The sequence below is a fragment of the Pan paniscus genome, chromosome 12 (genome assembly GCF_029289425.2).
Source record: "Pan paniscus chromosome 12, NHGRI_mPanPan1-v2.0_pri, whole genome shotgun sequence".
Lineage (NCBI taxonomy): Eukaryota > Metazoa > Chordata > Mammalia > Primates > Hominidae > Pan > Pan paniscus.
Window position 1 is genome coordinate 27,585,030 of NC_073261.2, and position 17,203 is coordinate 27,602,232.

Sequence of the window (17,203 nt, forward strand, 5' to 3'; positions counted from 1 at the left end):
TGGTCTCCCTATTAGAACATGAAGATGGCCATCTACGAGCCAAGGAGAGGGACCTCAGAAGAAACCAGTCCTGCTGACACCTTGCTGTTGAACTTCCAGCCTCCAGAATTGTGGGAGAAATAAATGTTGTTTAAGCTGCCCAGCCTGGCACCCTGTCATGGCAGCCCTAGCAAACTAGTCCAGCTGCACTTGTCTGCGTGGAGACCTCTGGCCCCAGGGCAAATGTTCCAGCTCCTCTTCCCTCCTTTGCCCTGCTATTTCCCCTACCGGTTGGCTCCTCCTGCCTGCTGGCTCTGCAGTGGTACCAACACCGAAGCAGGGGTCAGCAGGGGGTGTGCTCTGGGGACTGGAAGCTGGCCCAGGAGGGTCAGGGATGGGCACAGCGGTGGGGAGAGGACAAAGCTAGAGTCAGTGCAGCCTTGGACCGACCACAGGAGCACCGTGGGCAGGCAGCCGGCAGGGGTAGTCTCGCTCTGTTTGAATGAGACCTGCTGTGTTTGCTGAGCCAGGAGACAGGCCCCGACTTCCCTGAGCTTCCAGGACGTTGAAGCATGGAAAGAGGTCATTTTCCTTGGCCCAGCTTGGGGAGCCCAGGTCGGCATATGCCTCACAGCCCTCTGGAGGAGGCAGGAGCCCTCGGGGGACTTAGCTCCCTCAGTCAGGAAGAGAACCTGGTTTCTCCCAGAGGTGAGCACAGGTGTGGGAATAAGCAAGTTGAATCTGACTTAGAGGCCTAATATTTACTTTCCATCCCTATTCAAACCCCCCAACCTCCATCCCCCAGGGTGGCACAAGAACCAGGCAGCTTTTGAAGTGGCAGGAAATAGGGGTGAAGCCACAGGCCTTCAGGTCCTGAAGTTGCCACTGAGGAGCTCATCCCCATGCACGGGGTCCTTTCCCCATGCACGGGGTCCTTTACAGGGGGGATTCTGCTGCTTCCAGGCCACAGGGGACCAGGGCCCTCAGATGATGCTGGCAGCCACAAGGGCTGGGGTCAAGCCCCCGAAGGACACACAGTGTTTCTCCTCTGAGGGTCTATCCTCATGAGAGCCTCTAACCTATTCTTTTCCAGAACTAGGTGCGCTTTCTCTCTCTCTCTCTCCTTTGAGAAGCTTAGGGTTCCAGACAAACAAAAGCCAGGGGGGCAGGGTAAAGTCAAGCAAGCTGCCTGCTGAAATATTGGGTATGAGAAATTGGAGCTGAAATGCAATCATTCCACCACACCTGCTACACACAGCTTTGCTTCCTGGTCCTAGGCATGGGCTGAGGAAACCTCAGGGTCCAGCTCAATCCCAGCAGGCTTGGAGTTGACCTCAAGGCCACCGAATTGCATCTTCCTCAATGCAGGGACCATGCCTTGCTTATCACCATAGCTACCGTTTATTGAGAGCATTCTCTGTGTGAAGTGGCTTCATATCAGTTATCATTAACCCTCACCATACTGAAGTCAGATGTTATGATCATCTTTTAACAGGCATGGAAATTAAGGCTCAAGAAGGTGACTTGCCCAAGACTTCATAGCCCACAACTGCTGGAGGTGGGATTTGAACTCGTCTGCGAGGTTCGAAATCACCCCAGCCCAGTGCCTGCTCCTGACAGAGACTCAGCAAGTGCAGCTCTGCGTGTTTCCTCCATCACAGAGGCCTGCTTAGGGGAAAAATCTTGCTGAAGAAAAGTGGCCGATGGTTTCGAGAGAAGAGACGCTTATTCATGTAATTCTCAAGAATCCCATCTCTGGCTTAGAAGGACACCTTTTCTGATTTCCCATTCAAAGGGACTGACGTACACTCAGGGGCTGAGGCAGCAGCTGTTTTTGCTGTGCACAGACTGGAGAGCGATGTGTGAGTGAAGTCTGTGGCCACTTCTCTCCTCCCCCGAGCCTTCTGGGGTTTGGGTTTATGACTCCAGAGGCGGAGAAGCGTGTTCCCTTTCTGTGCGGATCCCGTCATTGACAGAGTCTGTTTTAGAAGAGCATTTTTAGATGGCAGCGAACGTTCCAGACCCCAAAGCATTCTCTTTACAGCACCGTCTAGCTTGGGTGGGGATAGGCTGGGTTTGTGAACACGTGTGTGCGTGAGAGTGTGAGTGTGTGCAAGTGTGTGCACGTGTGTGTCAGTCCCTCTGTCTGGCTCCACTGCTAGCCACCTCTGTGATATCCTGACTATTTCGCCGGGGCATTGTCCAGCCATAGGAATCTTCAGCAAACCTACAGTTCAGACGAACGCCCTCGTTTCTGCCCTGAGAAGAAAGTCCGTTGAGTCTGAGGGCTCCCGAGTCATTCTCTCAAGGCATTCATTCAGTTTTGTTTCCCCTGGTGCTACCCTCTCTGAAGTCGTTATTACTCATTAGGTATATTGCACATAGAGAAAAAGTAGGTCAAGGATTAAAAAAAAAAGAAAAAAAACATCTCTGGGAGAAGCATAAGTATTGTGTAAAGCTATTTTGAACTTGCGTGAGATTTTTCAAGGGGGAAATGTTTTGTGCAGGGACGGCTGCTGCCACAGCTGACTTACCAATGAATGCCCGTGTCTGAGCCTTTCATACGCTAACCACGTGACCTTGGAATTCCATTTTGAAATGATAATTGTGCCCAGTGGGGTGAGCAGCCTCTCAATCCAGGTTCTATACAATATAGGCCACCTTGAGGATCCTCAGTGGAACAGGAAGAAGAGAATCCTGAGAAATCTCTGTAAAGAAACAGAAAGAATGAGAGAGAAAACTGTGTGTCTAACCACCGGGCCCCTGGGCCCTATGTGCCACCCAGGTTTGGAGCAAGGCTGCGGGGCAGATGATGTCCAGGAGAGCCTCAGAAAGTCCGGGCTCTAGAAAAAAACACGTTCCAGCTCACTCTGCTCTGACCTGCATCTGCTCTGTGCTGAAAGCTTTGTTGCTGCCATGAATATATTTAAGGGGAATAAAATGTGCAGTGTCAAAGCAACCGGCTTGAAGTGGGCTGGATGCATCCTAGGCTCCGCGGGGGAAAAGGCCTCTAGCTGGCAGTTGACAGAAGGGGGAAGGCAGTGAGGAGTGGGCCCACCCACGGGAGTCTGGGCATGAGGCGGGTCCTGGTTCCCAGGCTGCCCCGTGGGAATATGCTCCATGGGCTGGGGCTGCTGTGCTGGCTGCTCTTGCCCCCAGGGGGTCACTACGCTGGGCTTCTCCATCTGGGCTATCACGATATTGCCCAGGGTTTACAGGTTTACAGGCATTATCTCACACAGTGTTGTTTTGCTCCCTTTCACAAAGAAAGGAAGGAAAAGAGAGGCAGGGGGTGAGAGAGGAAGCCAGACTAGCATTCAGCTGTGCTAGTTGTTCCTCGCCTGGGTTAGGCTTCCCTGGAAAGTAGCCTGCATTGTCTTGCACCTCCTTCATCTGACAGCCAGGTGCTCCTACTGGAGCATAACTGTAGTAGGCCATTTCTGTGCCAGTTGACTGAGAAAGCAGTGTCCCTGCTTTTCTGGAAACTTCCACACAACACAATTCCCAATGGAAAGCATTTAACAATTATGGGTGGGGCTCTGATCAAAAAGTAAGCTTTAGAAAAGGTTAACAGCTAAGCTGGGCATGGTGGCTCACACCTGTAATCCCAGCACTTTAGGAGGCCGGGGCATGCAGATCACCTGAGGTCAGGAGTTCGAGACCAACCTGGCCAACGTGGCAAAACTCTGTCTCTACTAAAAATACAAACAACAACAACAACAAAAGAAAAAAAATAATTAGCCGATCATGGTGGCAGGCACAAGCCTGTAATCCCAGCTACTCGGAAGGCTGAGGCAGGAGAATCGTTTGAACCTGGGAGGTGGAGGTTGCAGTGAGCCAAGATTGTACTACAGCACTCCAGCCTGGGCAAAAGAGTGAGACGCTCTCTCAAATTAAAAAACAACAAAAAAAGGTAACAGCAAGTGGTTACAACCCATGAATCTTTAATCATTTTAAATAGTAAAAGTGTTTGGAAACTCTTATAATATTAGAGCTAAAACACACCTTAGGGATGATTTAAGGCACTTTTTCAAACGATAAACAAGATCCAGATAATTATGTCAAATATTTATAGTAACCCATCTTATTGGTGCCAGTTTGAGAATAGAACCCACATTTGCAAATAATCTCAACACCTTCCGTTTCACCTCACTTTTCAAAGGTCCTTGAGAAGGGTATTTGCACACTGCCTGCAAGGTAGCTGCAATGGCTATAAAGCTATTGCGTAGATAGAATTCCAATTGCGTAGATAGAATTCTACTCTATCTGTGTTAACCTAGCTAAAATTAATGTGCTGTGATAAAACTCACCAACTAAACATGTAAAAACAATCATTACTTTTCCTTCTTTGTGTTTTCTTAGTGCGTTTTGGGGGAAATGATTTAGATAGCCAGCGTCTCAGAATTGCTGTCCAGTCCAGGGAGACTAAATTGGTGATTTCTTTTTCTCTCAACGAATGTTCCTATAACAGGCAGTGACTTTTAAAATCATTCTAGAGATGATTCCCTTCTAAAAGTAGCTGTTATATTCTTTAAACATTTGCATTCATTGGTTGGTGAAATGGGAACCTTGACAGTGCTGGGGAAGAGCCAGAGAATGAAATAATCCGTGATGGCATGGTAACCCCTTGGCAGAGAGGGGAGGGCTGCAGGGATGCTGGATCTGTGTGGGCAGCAGTGAGCAGTGGTGGACCCTGAGAATTGGACAGTAGAATGGGGCAGAGCCTGGGAGGATGGTGCCGGTGACTCTGGGGTCCAGAGAAGCTCACGTCTGTTGATTTTAGTGCAAACGGTAGCAGCTTCCTCCTGCTCCTCTCCTATAGTTGCATTAGATCCTCCTTAGTTCATGCAGAGATGCCTTTGATTTCTAGGCATCATTCCCCTCTCACTTTCCATGCTGGAAGAAACTGAGGTAGCCTTAACTAGAGGGGGCATCTAAACTTTCAAACTGTTTCACTCTGGCCTCTACCCTTACTTCTCCGTCAAAATTGCTCTAGCGGATGACCGCTATGTAGCCCGATCCAGCGGAAACTTTTCAGTGTTCATCCTACGTGACTTTTCAACAGCCTTTGGCATGGCTGTCCATGCTCTCCTTCTTGAAATACTCTCTTCTCTTGCTTCTGAAATACTCACTCCCAGCACTTCTGTTATCCTGTCCCTCCTTTTCTATTGCCAGCAGCTCCTCCACTACAATGTTTAAATGTTGAGGTTCCTAAGGCTTGCTCCTAGATCATCTTCTCTTCTCACCACTTTCTTGCTCTTTAAGAGAATTGCGTTCCCTACCCAGAAATACCAAGGAAAGGAATAGGGGGAGTGCAGGTCAGGGGACACCACCCACTGAAAGAAACTGAATTTCCATGACAAGGGAAAGCCCTTCTACCCACTCAGGCAGCATCATCAGGGACCAATGGGATATCCAGAAGCACCAGAGAAACCTAGCAGACCAAAGGCTCTGAAAATCAAACTAACATTAGAACCAGAGTCCATAAGGTAAGGCAAGATGCATGTGCTAAACCTAAATAGGGTAACTGACTGCTAATATGAAATATTTATATAGGACCCAGACTCTCCTGACATAACAGACAAGATATCCAAGATATAATTAAAAACTCACCATTTATGCCAAGAACCAAAATAAAAAATCTCAACTCAAAGGAGCAAAGACAGGCAGCTGACACCAACACCAAGATGAATCAGATGTTGAGATTATCTGACAAGGATTTTAAAGTAGCATCATAAAATGCTTCAAGTTATAAATTCTCTTAAAATGAAAATTAAAAATCTGAGAAAAGATAGAAGTTATAAAAAAGTACCGGATGAAAATGGAGACCTGGAAAAATACAATAACAGAGATTTTTAAACTTACTGTATGAACTCAATAGTAGACTGAAGATGAGAGAGGATATACGTGAACTTGAAGACAAAAAAATGGAATTCACTCAATCTGAAAAACAATGAGAAAATTGACTGAAAAAAAGACCAGAGACTCAGAGACCTTTGAGACAATAAGAGAAGATCCAAGATTCCTATCATTGGAGTTCCAGACGTGAGCCACTGTGCCCAGCCCCTCAAATAATTTTAAAGAATTGAAATCATGTAGTGTGATACCCAGTCATAATGGAATCAAACAAGAAATCAATAATAGAAAAACAACAGGAAAATAACAAGCAAGGAGTAATTGAACAACATACTTGTAAATAATCTGTGGGTTGAAAGAAAGCCTACAAGGAAAATTTTAAAGATACACAGAACTGAATGAAATGAAAATACAACCTATGAAAATTTGTGGAATGCAGTTAAAGCAGTACTGTGAGGAAATTTTTGGCAATAATGTTATATTACACAAGAAGAATATCTGAAATTAATAATCTAAGTTCCTACTTCAAGAAACTAGAAAGAAAAGAGCAAAATAAAACCAATACAAGCAAAAGAAAGAAAATAAATATGAGTGGAAATCAATGAAATTGAGAATAGGAAAAGAAAATAATAGAGAAAATTGATAACAGAAACTGGTTCTTTAGAATCAATCAATAAAATTGATAAACCTCTAACAAGACTGACAAAAATATAATGAGAGGAGACACAAATCACCAATGTTGGGAATGAAATGGGATATATCACTATAGATTCTGCAATCATTTCAAACAAGGGACCACTATGACTAACATTAAACTCACATATTTGACAACTTAAAAGAAGTGGACTAATTCCTTGAAACGACAAACTACCAAGTCAACCAAGATGAAATTGACAGTCAGAATAACCCTATAACCATGAAGAAAATTAAATTAGTAAATGAAAAGCTCTTAAGATAGAAATCTCTAGGCTCACATGGTTTCACTGGAGAATTCTACCAAACATTTAAAGAAGAATTGACAGCAATTTTACACGATCTCCTCCAGTAAGTAAAACAGGAGAGAACGTTTAAAAACTCATTTTACGTGGTCAGTATTACCCTAATACAAACACCAGGAAAAGACAGTATAAAGAAGATTACAAACCGACAAGTCACAGGAAGTTAGATGTTGAATTCTCAACAAGATATCCACAAACTTCATCCAATAATGTATAAAAAGAATTATATACCATAAACAAGCGTGATTTCTATCAGATATGCAAGGCTATTTTGACATTCAAAAAATAATTGAAAGTTAGGCATCACATCAATAAGCTGAAGTAGAAATATCATATCATATCAATTGACACAAAGCAATTGACAAAAATCTAATTTTATTCATAATAAAAATTTCAGCAAGTTAGGAATGGAAGGGAATTTCCTCAACTGATAAAGGGTATCTACAAAAAAAAAAAATCCACAAAATCCTACTTAATGGGGAAAGACTGAATGCTTTCCTCCTAAGATCAAGAACAAGACAATGCCCATTCTTACCACCCTTATTCAACATAGTACTGGAAGTTATAACCAATGAAGTCTCAGTAAAGACAAGACATAAAATACATACACATAGAAAACAGAGCACTAAAACTATATTCATAGGTGATATGATTGTCTCTATAGAAAATCCCCAGGAATCTATGAAAAAATGTTTAGAACTAATAAGTGAGTTCAGCAATGTCACAAGATACAAGATTAACAAAAATGAATTCCATTTCTATATACTAACTATAAAAATGTGAGAACTGCAATAAAAAATACAATACTATTTACAGCCACTCCTAAGAAGATGAATAGTTAGGTGTCCTCTTAACAAAACATGTACAAGATGTTTATATTGGAAATTATAAAATGTTGATGAAAGAAATTTTAAAAAGCCTAAATAAATGGAGAGGCATACTTACTGTGTTCACAGATTGGAAAACTCAACATAATAAATATGTCAATTTTCCCTAAATTGATCTATAGGTTTAAAGCAATTGCTATCTAAATCCCAGGAAAGTTTTCTGTAGATATTGACAAACTTAGTCTAAAGTATGTATGGTAAAGTACAGGCTCTAGAATAGTTAAAATGATTCTGACAAATAAAACTAAAGTGAGAGGACTCATTCTGCCCATTATTAAGACCTCTATGTAACTATAGTAATCAAGATAGCATTGTATTACAGAGGGATGGACCATAGATCAATGGAATAATAAACTCAAAAACAAACCCACACAAATACATGCCCATCTGATTTTTAACAAGGTACAAAGGCAATTCAATAAAGGATGGATTGCCTTTTCAATAGATAATGCTGGAGCAATGGGACTCTTGTAGGCCAAACAAGTGAATTACGACCTAAACTTCACACTTTATACAAAATTAACTCAATTTGGATCATAGACTTAAATGTAAAATGTAAAACTATAAAACTGTTAGAAAAACATATGGGCGAAAGTCTTTAAAAAGTAGGACTATGCAAAAAGTTCTTAGACTTGACACCAAAAGCATGATCTATAAAAGGAAAAAATTGACGAATTGGACCTCACCAAAGCTAAAAACTTTTGCTCTGTGAAAGCTCATGTTGAGAGGATGAAAAGACAAGCTATAGACTGGGAGAAAATATTTGCAAACCACATATTCAACAAAGGACTAGTATCTAGAATATATAAAGAATGCTCAAAACTCAACAGTAAATACCAAACAATCCCATTTAAAAATGGGCAAAAGACATACACAGACATTTCACCAAGAAGATATACAGATGGCAAATAAGCACGTGGAAAGATATTCAACACTGTTAGCCGTTAAAGAATTTCAAATTAAAATCACAATGAAGCCGGGAGCAGTGGCTCATGTCTGTAATCCCAGCACTTTGGAAGGCCAAGGTGGGCGGATCACTTGAGGTCAGGAGTTCAAGACCAGCCTGGCCAACATGGTGAAATCTCGTCTCTACTAAAATACAAAAATTAGCTCAGCATGGTGGCATGTGCCTGTAATCCCAGCTACCCGGGTGGCTGAGGCATGAGAATCACTTGAACCCAGGAGTCGGAGGTTGCAGTGAGCCAAGATTGTGTCACTGCACTCCAGCCTGGGCAACAGGGTGAGACTGCCCCACCCGCGCCCCCCTCCAAAAAAAGAAAAAAACACAATGAGATATCACTACACACTTATCACAATGACTAAAATAAAAAACAGCAACAATACAAAAAGCTGGCAAGGATTAGGATAATCTGGATCGCTCATACACTGTTGGTAAGAATGTAAAATGGCACTCTGGAAAACAATTTGGAAGTCTCTTATAAAACTAAACCTGCAGGCCAGGCTTGGTGATTCATGCCTATAATCTCAACACTTTGGGAAGCTGACGTAGGAGGATCACTTGAGGCCAGGAGTTAAAGACCAGCCTGGGCAACATAACAAGACCCCGTCTCTGAAAAAAAAACAAAAATTAAAAATTAGATGGGCATGGTGGTGTATGTCTGAAGTCCTAGCTACTCAGGAGGACGAGGCAGGAGGATCACTTGAATCCATGAGTTCAATGCTGCAGTGCGCTGTGTTTGGACCACCGTACTCCAGCCTAGGTGACAGAGCAAGACACTGTCTCTAAAAAAACTAAAGTCAACATGCAACATGCAACTACTGTATGACTCAGCAACTGAACTCTCTTTTTTATCCCAGGGAAATGAAAACTTAACATCCACACAAAAACCTGTACATATTATACATGAATGTCCATGGCAGCTTTATTTGTTCTAGTCCAGGAATTTGCACAGATGTCCTTCAATAGGTGTATGGTTAAACAAACTGTTGTGCATGCATGCGATGGAACACTACTCATAATAAGAACAAACTCTTAATACACACAACTTAGTGAATCTCCAGCAATTTGTGCTGAGTGGAAAAAAAAAGCCAATCTCAAAAGCTTCTATACTGTGTGATTTTTTCTCTGTAACATTTTTGAAATGAAAAAATATTTAAAATGATGGACAAATTAGTGGCTGCCAGAGGTTAAGGATAGGGGTTAAGGAGAGTTAAGAGTTACATGAGGGGTTCTGAGGATGTTAAAGGGATTTAGTATCTTGACTATGGTGGAGACATGAACCCACTTAGGTGATAAAATTATGTAGAACCTAATATACACACAAACACACATGCACCAGTACAAGGGAAACTTGGGATATTTGAATAAATCAGTGAATTGTATCAATGTTGATGACATGGTTATGATGTTATACACAGTTTTACAAAATGTTACCACTGGGGGCAGGGCACGGTGGCTCACGCATGTAACCCCAGCACTTTGGAAGGCCGAGATAGGCAGATCACTTGATGTCAGGCATTCAAGACCAGCCTGGCTAACACGGTGAAACCCCGTCTCCCCGTCTCTACTAAAAATACAAAAATTAGCCGGACTTGGTGCCACATGCCTGTAATTCCAGCTACTCAGGAGGCTGAGGCAAGAGAATTGCTTGAACCTGGGAGTCGAAGGTTGCACTGAACCGAGATCATGCCACTGCACAACAGCCTGGGTGACAGAGCGAGACTCCATCTCAAAAAACAAAACCAAAAAAGCAAAATGTTACCACTGGGGAAGCTGGGCAAAGTGTATAGGGGATCGGAGTTCTCAAGAGGACTCATATTCTCTCAAGGTCCAAGACATCTGCTTTGGCTTCTGGTTTCTCACACAACACCTAGCACGGAGCTCCTCACATCAGAGATTCTCAATGAAGCCTGAGAATTCCCATCTGGGATTGATGATGTCACCTGATGGAGTAGGCATGAATGATGATCAGGGTCTTCATCAATGGATACCTGGGAGGGTTTGGTTGTCTGCTACTGAGCTTTCCCAAGGACAATCTTCCCTGAGAAGACCGTTGGCATATGCTGCCCACACATGCACGGCCGTTGTCACACACATACACATCACACACACAACTGCAAACACTGCATTCTTAAAACAGGAGTCCCGGGTGATGGTTCTCATGGCAACCACCAGAGAGCCACTTCCCATGTGTCCTCGAAAAATCACTGGGTGTGACACAGGCTCGCAATCCAACTTCTGCAGGGCGTGTGCTTCTTTCTCGTGTTCATCATTCAGCTTATCATTAAGCTCATTGTGGCTACAATGTGATAAATGATCAATGTTGTTTAGTCTTAAAGGGCCCTATATTGTGCTACTCTATAACTCTAGATGAAAAGTGAATGCATTCAATTCAGTTAACCTAATGTTGAGCATTTTCTATCTACAAGGCACTAAACAGGGGTTTCTAGGAGAAACAAAGATGAATCATGGTGCCTGTTCTCAGGCAGCTGACAATGGCACAGGGAAGGTCTTTGTGCCAATTCTATAGCAGAAGACTGGCTTTGGAATGAGCTGTTAGTGGGTACTGATATGGCATCTTAAGACCTTGGGAGAGTTGACTTCCTAGCTGGCACCCACCACCCAGGGGTGCCACTCAACTCTGTACAGAAGGTTCATAGAAAGAACTGTGGGCTACAATGGTTACAAGCCTGCTGGTGGGCCAGGTGGGGAGGCTCACGCCTGTAATCCCAGCAGTTTGGGAGGCCGAGGCAGGCGGATCACTTGAGGTCAGAAATTCAAGACCAGCCCAGCCAACATGGTGAAACTCTGTCTCTACTAAAAATACAAAAATTAGCCAGGCATGGTTGTGGTCACCTGTAATCCCAGCTACTTGGGAGGCTGAGGCAGGAGAATCACTTGAACCCGGGAGGCGGAGATTGCAGTGAGCTGAGATCACACCACTGCCCTCCTCCAGCCTGGGTGACAGAGCCAGACTCTGTCTCAAAAAAAAAAAAAAAAAAAAAAAAAAAAAAGGAAGAAAAGAGCCTCCTGGCCAAGTCAGCCTGTGTAATTCAAGTCCTGGCTTCTCTACTCACCAGCAGCTAAACTTGGGCTAATTCCTCATCTTTAACATTAGGAAAATAGTATCAACCACTCAAGTCTGGTGTAGGGAATAAAAGGCAATGCATGTGACCTACTTAGCACACAGCCTGGCATATAGTAAGTGCTTCATAAATACTGGCTACTATCATTTGAGCAGGTAGGATAAAAAAGATGAATAAGGCATGGAGCCTCTTCTTGAGCTGCTCTCAGTCCAACGGGGGTGATAGACACGCATGCAGAGGGATCGTTGGGCAGTGCAGAAGAGAAAATCCGGGCCTCCCTCAGGAGGCTGCAGACAGCGAGCCACGAACAGATGCCTGCTAGTCTTTGCAGTGCCTTTTACCCATGCCCGGGGCAGGTTTCATTCACAGCGTGACCAGCTTCTGCACTGGCCAGGGACACATGCAGTACAGGCTGAGCACGCTGAGGGCCTCTGTTCACCTCCCTCCATTCACCTCCCTGTGTTCATCTCGTCGCTGGTTCAGCATTGCACTTGGCTGTTTGCAAAGCTGCAGAAGGAGCTCTTCTCTAGGATGTTTTTCTGCCCTAGACCCCATGACAGATGTGGTCCCAGGAGAGGGAGATGTTGAGGAGCCATCATTATCACACTCCCCGCTTCGTGCACAATTGCATGGAGCTTGCTTATTGCTCACCATTGTTGGTGTGAGAACAATGTTACTTCGGTTGCTGTTTCTTATCTCAAGGAAGGATCCCCATTTCCTGCACCAGGGGGTGTCTGAGAGGCAGAGCAATTGAATCTTGCAGCTCAAAGTATCATTTTCCTGCTTGCTTTGAGTCAGCTTTGTGGGGTGCTGTGACACAGAAATGTGCCTTCCACAGACTCATTTGTCCTGTGGTCCAAGCTGCTTCTCAGATAAAAACTTCTCTGTGACCCTGAAACTTGGCAGAACCTGGTGTGTTTAGTGCTAGTGCCCAACAGCTATTCAGTGTGCTTTGCGCAGAGAGCTACATGGGGATAGAAAATAAATCACACCTTAAAATATGAGGTGAAAATTCTTAGAATTGTCTATTGGAAGTTCTAGGACATCTTGTCCATGTATAGTAATAGCGAGTTACTTTTCAGAAGGAGTAACAATGGAGTAGAAAGGCATGCCATTTGTTTGCTTTGTTGACTAATGTCATTTCTACAGGAAGCCTGGTTGGTGGTGGAGAGGGGAATCTGAGGCCTCCATGAAGCCCTCCCATCCCCAGGGCTATGGGCAGAAACTGCAGGGAAAACAGTCATGAGGAAATTGCAACTTATGTTTTGCAACCTGAAATCTAGAAAGGGGCTGAGAATAAGAATCAGGATAATTACCCAGCAAATCTGCAAGACATCTGCCAAAGAAACACAGAAGTCAAGACAGGAGGAGTCAGCTACTCTGGAGGCTGATTGGGGAGGATCACTTGAGCCCAGGAGCTCGAGGCCACAGTGAGCCAGGATTGCACCACTGCACTCCATCCTGGGTGACAGGGAGAGATCTTGTTCCAAAAAAGAAAGCAAAAGAAAGAAAAGAAAAAAAAGGAAGGAAGGAAGGAAAGAAGGAAGGAAGGAAGGAAAGAAGGAAGGAAGGAGGGAAGGAAGGAAGGGAGGGAAGGAGGGAGGGAGAGAGGGAAAGAAGGAAGGAAGGAATCAGAGGCTACTGCTGTGGGCCAGAGACCTGCCCAGAGCGCATGCCCTGCAGGCAAAGTTGGGGGTGTCCCTGCATGCCCAGAAGAGGCTTCAGTGCAGGGGGTGGGGTCGAGCGGGCTCAGAGCCAAGCCAGCTGTGACCCTTAGGGCTCTCCTCTCTGAGTCAGGAGCATGCAGGAGGTGGGCCTGGGTCCCCTCCTGCCCCAGGTGGAAATTCACCATCCCAGGGAGTGTACTCTTCTCCCAAGGCACTGGGTTGGAGGCCCGGATCATCTTCCACAGGTTTGCAAGGAGACTTCTGGTGGACAGCAGCTCCCTTTTTCCCTTTAGCCAAAGTCACCAGGTCTAGAGACTCCTCTGCTGATCAAAAAGTCATCCCGGCAGCATCAAAGTAGAGTTAGGGCGACAGCTCAGACTCAGGTAAGGCAGGGCCTCCCCACCCTGAACAGCTACCGGAGCCAAGTGTTGCCAGCCACCCTCCCCTCTCTGTTGGGGACTGAGCCCAGGAGACAACACTCCTCCAAGTGCCCCACTCTCTAACTCCTGGGACACTGTGAGTCTTCCTCAACCTGTCCTGGAAACATCACCAAAACTGCTTACCTTGTTTCAATCCAAACCCCATTCTTCCTTAAAATGTTCTTGGTTCATTTAAAATAAAATGTAAAAAATCCTCCTGCTGCACATGGCACAGTTGAGGAATTAAAAGGAGGCACCTGAAGTGGCTGGGATAGGGACAGTGCCAGAGACCATGCTACAGGAGAGATGGCTGGTGGAGCCAGGCAGTGAGAAGACTGAGGGCCTGGCATGTGGCTGGCGGCCTCAGAGCTGGTGGGTGCCTGCGTGCACCTCTAAAGGCCGGAGCAGGGCCCACAGGTGGCCGCTGAGGGGTGAGGAATAGATGTTGGCACCACCTAAGGGGGTCTCGAGCAGGTTCCCACAGCCTCGATGTGGGAAGGCTGTGCAGGCGTGATGCCAGGCTGGGAAGACTCGTGCAGGAAACGTGGGAATGGAAAGGGGTACAGCTCCATCCAGCAGCTGAGCCGAATCCACTCTGAGGGTGGACAGAACCTGCAGGCCCCGGCCTGCCTCGAAGCACCAGCACGATAGATGGGAAGGGACCCACCTGCACACCCCGAGGCACCCTTCACACCTTGAATTTGGTGGAGCTGGGCATTCAGGCTCTTGGTTGGGGATTCGGGGCAGGGATTCCTGCTCTGAGCAAGAGGTTGAGCTGAATAAGCCTCCCAGCTCCCTCCGTACTCTGAAAGACTGCATTAAGCAGTGTTTCACCTGCTTGTCCTTTAGTAAGCTCCACACAATGTGCATAGACCCTATGTCTTTCCTCCAAATGTGGGCACCCAAACACACATACACTCTTCTCTTGTTCCGTGCCAAAGGTGTCTGCAGCTGCATAACTCCAGAGGGACCCTTCCAGCCCCATCTTTCACTCTTCCTGCAGCCCCACTTTAAAGCCTGGCTTTCCTCAGGTGTGTACCAGGGCAATCCTGCCCCCTGGGATGCAGCTGCCTTGGCTCCAGCTTCCTCATCCAGGGTTTCCACCAGCCACTGCCCTGGCTGTGGGAGCCTTGGCCTCTCAGGGGTCAGGTACATGTCCTTTCTGTTCAGGTCCGCATGGTGACCCACTGACCTACTTTCAGAACTGCTTGGCATCACTCAGCATCCTCGCCTGTCCTCTGCAGATCTGTGATGTTTAGATTCTGTGACAGGAAACATGAGAGTAACGGCCCTGCAGATAAAAATATAACACACCAAGGTGCTCACAGCCGCCTGGCTGGCTGTTTAATTGCACACACATCTTTCATCATGAGAGATGTGACAAATTTATCTTTATTTTTCCCCAGCTTACGGCTCTGTGCTCTCTCATGCATGTTCATGAGGTATACTTCTCCTTATCCTATTTTCATATTTAAATGAAAACAAATTGGCTCATTTACCGGGAGACTCTCAGCTTGGTAGAGATTGAAAAAGTGTGTGTTTGTGCACGTGTGTGTGTGTGTGTGTGTAGTGTTGCATTTGTTTTCCCTCAGAGGGTTAGGAAAGTATGGATTGAATGGATTGTTCAGAAATAAAGAAATTTTCAGAATGTCTTCAATCATCTACACAAAACAGAGCCTGAAATAGCTCAGGGAAAAGCTCGTTGATAAAACATCAATCACGACAAAACCAAATCAACACGGCAGTTGGTTGCAAATGTCACAGCATCGCATATTATTTCTACCTGCACAGAGAACTGCAACCAATTCTGGAATTGCTTTCTCCTGCCTGTGTTCATGGATTTGAAGGAAGAACACATCTGCCAGGGAAGTAAGGATGTGCTAAAAGGATTGGAACATGGAGCGGGCCCCAGGTCGGGGAGGAGGGACAGGCAGGTGCCTGTGGATGGAAGGAAGCCATTTCTACAGGGTGGAAGGAGAAGGAGAGGTGGGTCACCCTGAGCACCTCCTGTAGGAGGATGTAAAAGGCATGAGCCCAAGTAGGGACAGACCTTCTCTGCACTGCAGATAATTCCCCCTTTAACATATTGTTCTTTTTTAATTCCCCAAGTAATGCACAGACCCCCGATACAGGAGTGCAAAGAGCATGCTTCCTTTACCCCTCGCTGTCCAATCCCAATCTGTAGCCCTTTGGGTGTATGGTCCTCCAGAACTCTCCATGCATCTCATGTCTGCTGCTGAGTCTGTCTGTCTCTGTCACCTATGTGGATATCTACTGCCTCCATGAGTGGTATCTGCAGCAGTTATTAGCAAGGATCACTCCCTCTTCCCCAAAACTCTCTCTGCCCTTGGGTTCCAGCTTCTACCTCTGCCTCTTCAGGCTCTCCTGCCTCACCCCATGGTCCTTCTCTGCCTGCCAAGCTGGGTCCTCCTCATATGAGTGACTTCTAAAGGAGGGGATAATCATGGCTCTCCCCTCATTGATTCCTCTAGCCCCACAGCTCTACATAATGTTTAGAAGAACATGGCTCTCTTCTCAGTTGTAAGAGGGAGCTAAGCATTGGGTACACATGGACATACAGACAGGAACAGTAGACACCAGGGACTCCTAGAGAGGGGAGGTGGGGAAGGGCTGAAAACCACCTCTTGGATACTATGCTCACCACCTGAGTGATGAGATCATTTGTACCCCAAACCTCAGCATCATGCAATAAACCCTTTTAGCAAACCTTCACACATACTCCCTGAATCTAAAATAAAAGCTGAAATTATTTTTTAAAAAAGAAGATGACTCTCAAATATGTTCCTCCAGCCTGAAGCTGGACCTCCAACCGCCCACCTGACACCTCAGTCTGAATTAGCCATGCAAACTGGTTCAAAGCAGAGCCCTTGACTTTGCCTCTGCCAAGCCTGCTCCTCTGCCAGTTCTGCTTAGTAAAGTCAGCACCATTTACTGGCCAAATACTGGGAATCCTCTTTGGTTCCTCTCTTTTGTTGCCGCCATCTGAAACACCAGCAAATCCTGGGGGCTCCGTCCTCAAAGTCCACCCAGAGCCTGCTGGCCTCTCACCACCCCACCCCTACTACAATGGTTCAAACACAACTCCACTTCCCCCGAAGCACTGCAGTGGCCACTGGACGGCTCTCCCTGCTTCAAACCACCCAGAAGCAATGCTTTTTGGAATAGACAGACTGAAATTTTAAAAATCAAAGCAGGGATGTCATGCCCCTGCCCTGCTCCAAGCCCTCCAACAGCTCCCTGTCTTCTCAGAATAAAACCCAGTGGTCCTGCATGGACCACCAATCCCATCCTTGGCCCTGTTTCCTGGCATGGCTCCAGCAGCACTGACT

General features: G+C 45.7%; 1 long non-coding RNA gene across 1 annotated transcript in view; it reads left to right on the forward strand.

Moving 5' to 3' along the window:
• The window catches only part of LOC129397129 (uncharacterized), a 29,926-nt gene extending 13,343 nt beyond the window's left edge, over nt 1-16,583 (forward strand). Inside the window, exon 3 of the long non-coding RNA XR_008624306.2 lies at nt 1,475-16,583. This is a non-coding gene — a long non-coding RNA (uncharacterized LOC129397129). The remainder of the gene's footprint in view (nt 1-1,474) is intronic.
• Nucleotides 16,584-17,203: the final 620 nt, after the last annotated feature.